Source organism: Sorex araneus, chromosome 10 (assembly GCF_027595985.1).
Source record: "Sorex araneus isolate mSorAra2 chromosome 10, mSorAra2.pri, whole genome shotgun sequence".
In the NCBI taxonomy this organism is placed as follows: domain Eukaryota; kingdom Metazoa; phylum Chordata; class Mammalia; order Eulipotyphla; family Soricidae; genus Sorex; species Sorex araneus.
The window spans coordinates 24,259,589-24,273,233 of NC_073311.1; the positions used below are offsets into that span (position 1 = coordinate 24,259,589).

General features: G+C 38.0%; 1 non-coding gene across 1 annotated transcript; it reads right to left on the bottom strand.

Moving 5' to 3' along the window:
• Positions 1 to 12,129: 12,129 nt before the first annotated feature.
• LOC129399268 (U12 minor spliceosomal RNA) lies at positions 12,130 to 12,277 on the bottom strand. Its single transcript, XR_008627022.1, has one exon. It is a non-coding gene; the product is annotated as a U12 minor spliceosomal RNA (small nuclear RNA).
• Positions 12,278 to 13,645: the final 1,368 nt, after the last annotated feature.

Below are 13,645 nucleotides of genomic sequence, written 5' to 3' on the forward strand. Positions count from 1 at the left end.
ACTATTTTTAAACAAATATTCACAGTGTAGTCAAGACATTAAAGAAGGTATAAAAATATTTGTTATAGTGCCAAAATAATCATTATAAAAATTAAATAATTTCCCAAGATAGACTCTAATATTAATTTTGGTTTTTTAAGAAGTAGAAACTTTTGAGGTTTAAAACTATTTCAATGGAATTTTTAATATATTTGATTGAATTACTTACAAATATGAATTAGATGATGTTCCAAAATTTTCATAAAAGTGTCAAAATTTATCTTACTTATTCTCACAAAATGTACACTTTTAATTTTGCATCAGTTGTAAGAAAGCCTTTAATGACTTGTTAAAAGTAATACAAGAAATATGGCATCAAGAATATTGTAGCACTGTCTTCCCGTTGTTCCTCGATTTGCTTGAATGCACACCAGTAATATCTCCATTGTGAGACTTGTTGTTACTGTTTTTTTGGCATATCCAATATGCCATGGGTAGCTTGCCAGGCTCTGCTGTGCGGGCGGTATACTCTCAGTAGCTTGCCAGGCTCTCTGAGAGGGATGGCGGAATCGAACCCGGGTCGGACACGTGCAACGCAAATGCCCTACCCGCTGTGCTATGGCTCCAGCCATCAAGAGTTTTTTAAAAAAAAGTGTTGATTTCGTAGACATATCATAGGGTATTGTTCAAGCCATACTGTTCTGAGAACCATCCTCAGACCAGATATGGTTGAAGAGGTAGTGTGAGTGTAAAAGTGAATTTTTCCTGAGCTGGTGGGTTCTTACGAACTGTATAAAATATTTCCATACAAAACTCAGAAGATTAGAGCTTATTGTACATTTCTTAGTGATGTGTCTCGGTTTATCCCCAATGTCAAGGCCTCTTCTTTTACCCATGTACGATATCACTCACTGTGTCTCCTGGTGCCTGGGCTAGTGTAGGCGTTCCTAAGGTGCCTCACCATCTGCTCACCTCCAGTGTATGATAGCCTGGTTCTCTATCACACAGTTCTCTAACCTTGGGTGCTTCCCTAGTCTGAATTCTTGTCACTGGACTTTTCTTGGACTCTACTCCAGCAGTTCCCTGTCATCCTGGTTTTCCAAAGTCTCCGGCCACAACCTCAGTGCTCGGGGGTGAGACTCCTCTGTTCAGTGTCTGGACCTCTTTCAAACTGGACCTTGTGGGACCTGCCATCTCCATTTCTTTAGTTTCTTGCCACTTCCATATGTGCATGAGTGTGACTCCTGTGCTTACTACCTTGTCACTGAATGGGTGTTCAAGCCTTGTTGAATCTTCTGCCTGTTCGGGCTATGACCCTTGCTGTATTCTTCCATTTGTCTGGTATGCACGTCTTACCTGATCCAGCAGTTCACCTCTGCATAGATGATTATGTGAAGAGAGGGGGAGAGAGAGATGGTGAGACCCCCTGTGCTCAGTACCTTGAGTCTTACCTGAATCTGTTGGTAAGATTCTGTGGGCCCCTGAGCGGTGCCTGATCCTGCTCCCGTGCAGGCCTCTGAGCCCTGACTATTCTGCCATCTGGGCTCAAGCCCTATCTGAACCTTCAGTTTACCTGATCCTGCAGTCCATCTGATCTTGCAGTCCATCTGATCCTGCAGTCCATCTGGGTGCAGGTGATTTGGCAAAGCAAATGAGCTGGCTAAAGGCTTTTTTAAAAAAAATTAATTTTATTATATTGAATCACCGTGAAAAAAATACAAAGCTTTCAGGTTTAATTCTCAGTCATATAATGATTGAACACCCATCCCTTCACCAGTGCACATGTTTCACCACCAAGAACCCCAGCATACCCCTCTCCCACCCAGCCCCCACCTAAGTAGCTAATGATCTTAATTTTATTCTCTCTATATTTTGAATACATTCAATATTTCAATAGAGAACTCACTATTATTGTGTGGAATTTCCCCCCAACAATCAGGCCTGCTGAAAAGGCATCATTTAATAATTTCTTTTCATTGCTGAGAATGAAGATTCTATGAGCTCGCGCGTCGCAGCCGTGCAGTTTTGGATTTCTGATATTTTAGTTCAGTTCACAGTCTAGATGCATTTCTGTAAAAAGCAGCTCTAGGTGCCAAAATGGATTAGAAGACCTCTTGGATCATAGTCTTTAAGAGCAGAGGGTCTGTTTTGTGAGCAGCAGCTCCGGATCTTATCTGGGCCGAGGACGTGCCGGTAACGCCCCCTTCCCATGATCGTCTATGAGGCACAACATTGCAAAGTTCCTACCTCTGGGTGGAAGTCTTAGGGGGTGGCTCGCGCCACGTGGATGATGCCACTGCTGCCATTTTCCATGCAGAGAAACAGGGTGGAGAGAGAAAATCCCTCCCCGGGCGGCACATAGTCGTAGTACATCTCACAGTCTAGATGCATTTCGGTAAGCAGTTGCTCTGGGTGCCAAAATGGGTTAGACGACCTCTTGGATCATAGTTTTTAGGAGCAGAGGGTCTGTCTAAAGGCTTTATTTTATCTGATGTTTTGTCCCAGTTCCAGCCATCCCATTATCTATTTTGACTGGATACATTTTCCAGAGGCAAGACAATTTGATGAATTAAATTCACCTGTTCCTCCACCCTTCCACTGCCATAATATCTATCAGTGGCCTTCCTCCTTATACTCCTGTGACTTTTCCTAAAGCAAAATAAATCCCACCACCCCTGCCCCCCCAGCCTAATCTTACAAATGCATTTCCTTGTTCAGGAACTTTGTTGATATTGGTTCTGAGAGTTACAAGGTATTGTTTAATCATTTGATCCAGTGCCCTAGAAATATAGAATCACCATAAGATACAAATGTAAAAAAAAAAAGTAACTCAGAATTGTATCACTGTATCATTGTCATTGTCATCCTGTTGTTCATTGATTTACTCCAGCGGGCACCAGTAACATCTTTATTCATCCTAGCCCTGAGATTTTAGCAGCCTCTCCTTACTTGTCTTTCCAAACGATTGGAGGCTCTTTCAGGGACAGGGGAATGAGGCCTGTTATTGTTACTGGTTTTGGCATATCAAATATGTCAAGCTCCACAGGGAGGTTGCCAGGCTCTGCCATGCGAACAAGATACTCTCAGTAGCTTGCCGGGTCTCCAAGAGGCATATATATATATATATATATATATATATATATATATATATGTATGTATATATATTCCTCTATAATTTTATGGAGAATGGGTAGGGTAGGGGGTGTCTTATGATGTGTCTTGCGGCCATGAAGGGGATGCAAGGTGCAGGAATATGTTCACTCATGCGTGAGGCTCAGCCTGAGTGTGTGGAAAGTGGTCTGGAGTGTGGCAGCAGCTGGGTAGTGGAGGTCGGCTGCCGGGGCTGGGTTCCTTGGGGTGGGGTGTGGTGGGGAGAGCTCTCACCCGCCCCCCTCTGGGGCACCCTGAGTGGAAACAGCCTGGTGCAGAGTCCAGTGGCATGGTTGTGGGAGCCTCATTTTATGGTCCCTTCCAGGAGAGGCAGCCGTGAGGTCTAGAGGGTGACCAATGAGGAGATTATGGATTATGAGGAGACAGAGTATGTGGGAAATTGTCGGCTATACAGGCAGGGGGAAGGGTGTGATGGGGTGGAGGGGGGGATACTGGGAATTAGAGTATAAAATGATTAAAAAACACACAACAGCAGAAAAGAACAGAGGCTGTTTACAAACCTTCTGAGTCATATGAAATCTGCTATATTTCCTACAGCTGGGTTCCTTGAGCTTCCACTGCTTCCCGAGAGCTTCATAGGCATCCTATCTGTTTAAATTGTACAGAGCTAATAAATTAGGTCTCTCATCTGCAACCAATTGAGAGACAAATTGCAAGCATAACAGAGATGACATTTTTAGCTTTAATTAGAGTTGAAAGCTAAGTTGGAGAAGGGCAAGCTGCCAATAACTCATCCTAAATTTGTCAGACCTACCAAGTCATAAACCTAGCAGCAGCAATATTTCTGGTCTCACCCAGGAGAACCTGTGCTTGGGAAAAAACCAACAGCATGAAGGCAGAGATAACACATCTTTGTATTGTGTGTGGAGTTCACTCTTTGTGCTATACTGTGTTCTGTCAAATGTTCCAACAATTATATCATATAGAAGACTTTCACTGCCTGGGGAACCGCCCATGTTCCTTGTCCCCTTGACTGAACCACTGGCAACCACAGATTAATTCTTAGTCTCCAGGCTTTAGCTTCACCACATAGGTTCCCTAGTTGCTATCACAATCTTAGATTTTCCACATTGTCTTCTTTCACTTAGTACTGCGCATTTGGATATCCTTTATATCATTCTATGTCTTAAATTCGTTTACCTTTATTGCTGAATATACAATTTGAATGTATTCTATTCACCTATTGAAGGACATCTCAGCACAGTAAATTTTAATGTTTATTCAGTGAAAAAAACAAATATCATCATCCACAATAACAACTAACACTGCAAAACATAGCAAAGATTCATTGATTTTAAAAGAGAGGAGGTGAAATAGAAAAAACATTTATTTTAGCTCTGATGGTGTGGCAGACCCTTTAAACAGTCTATATTTAAGTATCCTTGTGAGACACAAAATAGGGAGAACATTTTTCTTTTGGAGTTTGTATTTCTCACTAATTCTTTTTCATTTGGGAGAAGGCGGTGTACTCGTCTTGTCTCCTCACACAGACGTTTGAAATATTGGGAAGTACTGTTGCCTTTGTATAAAGTCTAGGAATGTGCACTGCTTCCAACTCTGGTCACCATGTTTTACTTCCTCCCATAAATCTAATTAAATTAATCCCTCCTAATCCATTTATCTTTTAGACTCTGCTTTCACACTTTTCTTGTAATCAAGAATTTTAGTCCCACTCTTTGGCTCAGATATTTAATAAGGGTACCCTTAGGACATTTTGACATCCATTGCACAGAAAAAAATTTGCTTATTTTTTGCATTTGTTTCAGTTAAAAAATCACCTGCGTCATTTTAAGGTAGAACTGCACATCTTGTCCCACTTTGTGATTCAAACATTCTAGAATAGCCCAATGTCAGATTCTCTTTGACAACTTTATAGCTTTGCTTTGAAAGGCCTCATTGTGGGCCTTCCTGTATTATTTCTTTTGTTATTATTGTTTTTTTTTTCTTTCTCTCACTCGGCTTTTGGTCACACTGGTGGTGCTCAAGGCTTACTCCTGGTTGGGATTGGCTGCACTCAAGGCAAGCACCCTCCCCATTATATCTCACTGACCCTTTTCCTAACAGCTTTATGGAAACATACTGTAAGTTATAATTATTCCATTTATTACAATTCAACATTTTTCCATAGAATTCAGTAGGTTGTGTAATGATCTTGATGGTGTAATTTTAGAATATTTTCAACCCCACTTTTAAAACATAGTGTTCCCATTAAGCACTCTTCATTAGCTGCTATTTCATCCTGCCCTGGGTATCCACTATTTTATTTTCTATCTCTAGAAATTTTCTTAATCTACACATTTCAGACGAATGGAATCATTCAATATATATTTCCTTTTTATCTGACTTCTTGAACTCAATATGTTGCAAGAGTCCAAACTCATACATAAGCAGCTGGAGAGATAGTACAGCAGGTAAGGTGCTTGCTGTGTACACAGTTGATGGGCGGTGGATCTCCAGCACTACATATAATCCCCAGAGGATGGCCAGGAATCCCTGAGTGCAGAGCCAGCAGAAAACCCTAAGCACTGCAGGATGTGGTCAAAAATCAGAAACAACAACAAGAAGTCATGTGTATATGGTATAGCATGTATTAATATGTGATTCCTTATTGTTAAAAATATTCCACTATATACATGTAACAAATTTTATTTCTCCATTTATAAAATCGTTGGTTTGGGGGCTGTTTCCATGCAGACTACTATGAATACTGTTATTAGTAAACTTATGCAAGTTTTTGTGTGGATGTCTGTTTCTATTTATTTGTGTATATACCTAGTAGTAGAATTGCAGGCTATATGGTATTTGATTGGTTATTTAGAAACTGCCAAACTATTTTCAGTTTTTGCATCATTGATGCACTATCACCAGCAGTTTTTTAATAAATATGCCAAAATTGCCATACTCCATTTCTATATCATAGCCATTATAATGAATGTGAAGTATTCTCTTTTATTATGTGAATAATGTTGAAAATGCTTTCCTGTATTTCTGTCATAAGTATATATTACTTGGAGAAGATTTCTATTAAAATTAGTTGCTATAACCATAATGCCCCAAAGTAGAGAGAGAGTATGGAGAATATTGTCTGCCATGGAGGCTGGGGGAGGGTTAGAAGGTGGGGGTATACTGGGGATATTGGTGGTTGGGAATGTGCACTGGTGGAAGGATGGGTGTTTGATCATTGTGTGATTGCTACCAAGCATGAAAGCTTGTAACTATATCTCATGGAGTATCAATAAAATGTTTAAAAACAAAGCAAAACAAAATTAGTTGCTGTTTCCTACTGTGTATTTTAATTCTTGATTATCTTAAAGTATTAAAATTTCTTTCAATATCTGGTCACAAGCCCTTTATAATACATATGATTTATAAAACTTTTCCTTCGTTCTGGGATGTTGATTTTGTTTTCTTGGTGGTATCACTTGAAGCACAAGGTTTGAAGTTTTTTCAAATATAATTTCTGCTTTTCATATAGTATTTAAAAAATTGCCTAATCTATTTTAGCTCACATATTTAAGTGTATAATCAATTTTGGGACTTTTTAATTTTATATTTTGGCATATGGTTTGAGATAAGGATCCTGATTCATTCATTTACATATGGTCATTTAATTTTCAGCATACTATTGGTTGAAACAGCTATTTTTCACCGTTAATTTTCTTGGTATACTTTAAAAAATCAAATCAATCATGTGTTTGTTATTTCTAGCATAGATGTCTTGATATGGTTTTAAGTAAATTGGAATCAGGAAGTATAATCCTGTCAACTTTTGTTCTCTTCAATATTCTCTGACAATTTTTATGACCCTTGTAGTTAGTGGTGAATGTTAGCATCATCTTGTCAATTTATTCATAGAGTCAGCAGTGTTTTTGGTACAGATTGCACTTATTCTACCGAGTAATGTGAGGAATGTTACCATTCCAACAGTACATGTACCCATCCATGAACATAGGAAAGTTCTCTATTTCTTTATGTCTTTATGTCTCTTTCAAGAATGTTTTGCCTTCCACTCTTTTGTTCAGTTTAGAGCAGAATGCGTTAGATTTTCATGGCATTATAAGTTAAACTATTTTGAAATTTGATTTTCATAGTGTTCACTAACCTGTAGTAGCACTGTAGCACTGTCATACCATTGTTGATTGACTTGCTGGAGCGGGCACCAGTAACATCTCCATTGTGAGACTTGTTACTGTTTTTGGCATATAGAATACATCATGGGGAGCTTGCCAGGCTCTGCCATGCAGGCGGGATACTCTCGGTAGCTTCTGGGGCTCTCCAAGAGGGACAGAGGAAATGAACCCGGGTTGGTCACATGCAAGGCAGACGCCCTACCTGCTAATATTCTTGAAAGAAATTGTGTCAATTTTCTAAATGGATTAAATTCTTGTTAAACTTATTTATTTGCTCACATTATTTTTATACACATTTAGAATGTCATATATTGATTTAGAATCATATAGTCTGCATAAGAGGAAATGCTACTCCTTTTCTAGTGTAGATGCCTTTGTTTTTCTTCCTTAATATTCTGTTCAATGTAAAAGTCAGAGTGGTGGAGTGAGAGATCTTATCTGGCATTGAACTTTAGGTGAAAAATATTCATTCTTTCACCTCCCAGTATGAAATTTCTGTAGGAGCTCTTTATGGGGTTGAGGGAATTCCTTTTCATTCCTAGTTTGTGGAAGTGTTTTATTTTTCCTTTCCCATGAGATATCACTCTATGTTGTCTTGTAGTTTTTAGTTGATTATGTGGATTTTATCTTTTATTCTGTAAATGCAAAGCACTATTTTCATTGATTTTTTTGGATACATATATATTCATCCTTGAACTCCTGTAATAAATTTTAATTGGTTATAGGATATAATCCTCTTCTATCCTTTTAGATTTGTATTCATAGTATTCTGGTTGAGCAAATTCACATTAGAAGTACTAGACTATAGTTTTATTGGGGGGAGGGCACATCCAATGGTGGTCAGTGCTACTCCCTGGCTCTGCACTCAGAGATTACTGCTGGCAAATTCAGGGGACAATTTGAGTTCAGTGGATCAAACCCAGGTTAGCTGTATGCAAAGCAAATGCCCGCTCCAGCCCCTTTCTTAAGATCTTTTGGCGTAGGTATTATTGTAATAATAATTATTACAATGTCAGCAGAAATGGTGGCCTCATAAAATGAGTAAGACGTATCTCCTACTTAAAAAAAGTATTTTTAGAGTGGACCAGAGAGATTGAACAGTGTACAGGAACTTGTTTCTCCTGTGATTGACATGACTTTGATCCTCATCACCACATTAGTCCCCTGAGCACAACCAGGAATGATCCGTGAGCGGAGAAGGGTATGAATCAAAACCACTTCCTACCCCTGGGGCTGGAGTGATAGTGATGTCAGTGGGCCCCACGGGTGACTTTCGTGAAGCGGGGAGGAGAAAGACGGTCACTTTATCTCCAACCGCCTCAAACACCCGGAACCCAGGGTTACTGGGTTCTTGTCTCGCTCGCGGAAAAGAATTTCAGGAGTAGACAAGCAGTGAAGTAACAGACTTTATTTAGAAGGTCTTAGGGAAGGAGGAAGGGATAAGTGGAAAAGGAAAACCAGTAGGAGTAACGCGCTCAAGAAAGAACGCGGGCTCCTCCGAAGATGGAGAGAGCTTTGAATGGACTATTGGGCTGTTTTTTTTTATAGGTTCTTTACAGCCTGCCCCCACCCACATGGGGTTTCTTTCCAGGTAAAAGTTCGTTGCTAAGGTTACGGGGGGGGGGGGGATTGGGAGTGGTGATGGCCTTCTTTGGGGAACCTCCTGGGGAGGGGTCTATTGTCCTCAGAGTCTGTTGAAGGTCTTATCAGGTCCATTTCCTGTATCCACAGGGTGGGTCAGTCTCAGGATTCTCCTCCCCCCCCCCCCAGAGACTTTGATAATCTAAGTTTCATTGCCAGGGGCCTTTCCCTATCTACCTGCCTACATCAATAGCACAGCGGGTAGGGCGTTTGCCTTGCTCAAGGCCAACCCGGGTTCTATTCCCAGCACCCCATATGGTCCCCTGAGCACCGCCAGGAGTAATTCCTGAGTGCAGAGCCAGGAGTAACCCCTGTGCATTGCTGGGTGTGACCTAAAAAAGCAAAAAAACAAATGAACAAAAAACACCACTTCCTACCCCTAATTCTTTTTTGCAAAGAACTCATTAAACTTTTTAATTTAGATATTAAATAATATCACTAATAAAATTATCTGCTCATTGATTTTTCTTCTCAGATGGTTTACAACTATCAATAAATCCTGGTATGAATATAGGATGCATACATTAATCACATCATATAATTATCATATTCTAATTCTATAATAATCCTATTCTGAATCTCTGGTTTTTCATATTCTAAATGCTGTTTTGTATTCTTCTACAGCTTGGTCCATACTATCTAAATTATCTAACTTGTTTAAATATCATCATTTATAAAATTCCCTTATAATTAATTTTAATTTCTGTACTATTGGTAGTGATGTCCTCTTGTTCTATGTTAATTTAGTAAGTTAAATTTTACATCTTTTATTCTTGGTTATCATAGCTAAACACTTGTCAATTTTGTTGATATTTCCACAGATTCAAATTTTTGTATCATTTATTTTCTTTATTTTTTAAAATAATTTCTCATTTCATTTATTTCCACTTTGATATATACTAGTTCCTTTCTGATGCTTGCTTTGAATTTAATTTGCTCTTTTAATTGTACTTTCTTTTTTAAAAAATTTTATTTTATTTTTATAAAGTTTTTCACAGTAATTAATTACATTCAATATTCCAACACCAGGTCCCCTCAAGCACCCAGGCCAGAGGCAACCCCTGGAAAGGTTTAGGGCCGCATCAGAGGTGGAAGTTTAATCCAGCTCAGGCACATACGGTACCAAGTCCCTCCCAGGTACAGCTGGGCGGTGGGCATGGCCTCTGGAGCAGCAATCACTCATGCAGCCACAGTTATTTTCCCCTTTCTAGTGCTTTGGACTCACATCGCAGTTGCCATTACCTAACTCTGAGGAGGACAGCCTGCCTGTCACAAACACGTCCCGTCAATAGTTCAATATTCCAACATGAATCCCACCACCTTCCCACCACCATCACTGTAAACTGTCATCACTGTCATCCCACTGCTCATTGATTTGCTTGAGTGGGCGCCAGTAATGTGTCCATTCATCTCTGTCCTGTGCTAGTATAGCCCGATGGCATATTGGAGGCTCTCTCAGGGTCACAGGAGTGAGGACCGTCATTGTTACTGTTTTTGGCATACCGAGTACGCCATGGGTAGCTTACAAGGCTCTGCCGTGCAGGCAAGATTCTCTCTGTAGACACCATATTTCAAATTAATCCACCCTGATCCCTAAAGCCTGCCCCCAAAGCAAACATAATAATTTACTTTGCATTTTCTGTTATGAATAATCTGCTAAAGATGACCCAAAAATGTTTCCTTAGAGGAAAGTGTGTGAAGTTTGTTCCACCCTGTGTGGAGTTCCACCCTGGACCCATTAAGCCCTTGTACAGAATACAGGATGTTGCACAGCCAAAAATGCAGTCGTGTGCTTCAAAATTCTAAGATTTTAAATAGGGTGATACTAAATAAGGTGATTTTAAATAGGGTGATGCTAAAAATTTAGCAAGAACTAAGTTTTTAACTGGATGCTGACTTTGAGGTTCAGAAGCATATCTTCAACATATTGATCTCTTCCTCTTCTGAGGTTTGTTAGTTAGTCTCTGTTACTTTACTTTCTTAAGGTAGACATTTTAGTTACTAATTTAAGATGTCTTACTACAGAAGGCTGTGCAGTATATATAAAACTTTGACTTGAATTATATCCTATAAATCTTTGTGTTTTATTTTAATTTTCTCTTAAACAAGATATTTTCTAATTCCCTTCTGATTTCTTCTTTCACTTATTGATTATTTAGGTGTGTTAATTTCTACATATTTGTGGACTTCCAACATTTTATTTTCTTTCTTAAGTATAATTTGACACTTTGAGATACTTGTGTGTAATTTGACACTTTGGGATTAGAATACATACTATAAATAATTTCTCTAATTTTCAATTCACCAAGATTTATTTTATGATTTAGGATGACATCTATTCTGGAGAAGAATCCAAGAAACCATACAAATTAAGCGTGGATCCTGCAGCTGACTGGAATTATTCCAGCTACAGAGGTATGCTAAATTTAATCATTCTAATCTATGTTGATCTTCTGCCTCATTGCTCTATCCATTATTTAAAATGTAATATCAAAGTCTTCAGTTGTCACATAGAGTAGACTCATATTCCATTCAATTATGTCTGTTTCACTTAACTTATTAGGCTCTGTTGTATGGTGTGTTCAAGTTTACAGTTATTGTTTTATTTTAGTTGTTGCCAGGATAATATCTGTGGTGCATGGAACCAGGGTCTTTTGAGGTAGTGCTCAGGACCCATCAGGGACACACCTATAGTTTTTTTGAGTCATGAAATTCACACTCAGGTCTGTTTGGGGCAATGTAGCACCAGAGATCAAACTCAAAACTTCTTACATACTAGAATCTATCACTTGATCCATGCTATCAGATCTAGTTAGTATATATTTTTAGTAGATTAACTATTATGCTTAGGAAACATCCCTCTTTGTATCTAGTAGCATACTTTTCCTTCAAAATGTCTTGTGTCTAATATTAAAATAGCAATTTCAGCTTTTCTATTTTTTCTGTTTGCACAGTATGTTATCTTTCATACTACTATGTTTTTATATACAAATTATGTCTTTTCTAAACAGATTGTGACTGGATTGTGATTTTCTATTTTCTTTTAATTAAACCTGCCATCTCTACCTCTTGACCAGATGCATGTTCCATTGATAATATTATCACTGGTACAAGTTAGAATTAAATCTGACATTTCTCTCTTGTTTTCCATGTGTCTCACATATTTTTTTCTTTATTCGTTCTTTGCTTTTTTTTTTTTTTTAGGGAACAGGCAGATTACTCCTTCAGGCATCTGCAGAAGTAGGCAGGTCATCAAGGGGCAACCTTAACCTATTCAAAAATTCATTTCACATTAGCAGTGAGGATTCAGGCATCACCCTGAATTGTTATTTTCCTTACTCCTAAGTTTAAGACATTCTGCGCTAATTTCCTTTACTGTACATTTTATATTATGCAGCTTAATTTTAGTCTGAATTTTAAATCTCTAGTAAATTTTATTTTAGCTATTAGAGGGTGTTTTTTTTTTTTAGAATTTACAATAGACATCTAAATTTAACTAATTCAGAATTATGTTAACTTAATCCTTACAAAATATGGAAACTATTCTCAATCTTTTTTTTTTTTTTTTTTGATTTTGGGTTTGGACCACACTCTGCAGTGCTGGGACCTTACTCCTGACTGCACTCAGATCACAGGGATCATTCCTGGCAGGCTCAGGGGATCATCTCGGGTGCTGAAGATAGATGCTAGGTTGACTGCTTGCAAGGCAAATTCCTTAAGGTATTTAAGTACCTTACCCACAGTACTACACTCTGGCTCCTAATCAGATAAATTCTTCAAGGGACAAGAATGACTTTTACAAGCAAAACCAAAACCAAAATACTTCACTTGATGTACATACGAGATTATCTTTATTCATTCTTCTCTTTGATAGATATTTGTTTCAATATCTTGTCAATAAGACTACAAGGAGCATGAGAGTACTGACATTTCTTCAAGATCCTGATTCAAATATATTATATAATATGTTATATTATTTATGCACACACATATATATATTCAGTAATGGGATTGGATAATATGTTAGTGCTGATTTTAATTTTTTCAAGACACTCCACGTAATTTTCATAGCACCTGCCCAATTTACATTCCTGTCAATAGCATATAATGATTCAAATTTCTTTAAAAACTTACATTTGCACTACTCTTTTTCTATTTTGTTTGTTTGCCTTTTGTGATTAGCAATTGGAATTGGTGTAGGGAATCTCCAGAGATCAAAGATTTGTTTCACTTTGTTTTTTATTTGTATTTGCCTAAAGATTAGAGGTGTTGAGCAACTTTTCAGTTAGTTGTAGGTATTTATACATAATTTGAAAGTATGGCCTATCCAAATCTTTTCTTATTTTTAGCTTTGCTTTGCTTTTGTGACTGAAATGTAGAAATTTATTTTTATTTGGGGATTAACCTTTGCAAATGTTTTCTCCCATTCTGTAGCTTGCCTTTACACTCTACTGATTATTTTAATTGCAATGTCAAAACTCCTTAGTTTAATGTAATCCCAGTTGTGTGCTTTTGTTGTTATTGTTTTTACTTTTTATGTAATGTCTAAGAAATCAATTCCTAGACAAGTGTGATAAAGCTTTACTCCTATCTTTTGTTCTAGAAGTTTTATACTTTGGAATTTTAAGTTTGCTGAGATAAAGGTTTACCATTCTTTTACTGTGGGTATTCGTTTTCCTCAATTAGTCAACAGAATGGTGAAACTATGATACATGATGTGAAAC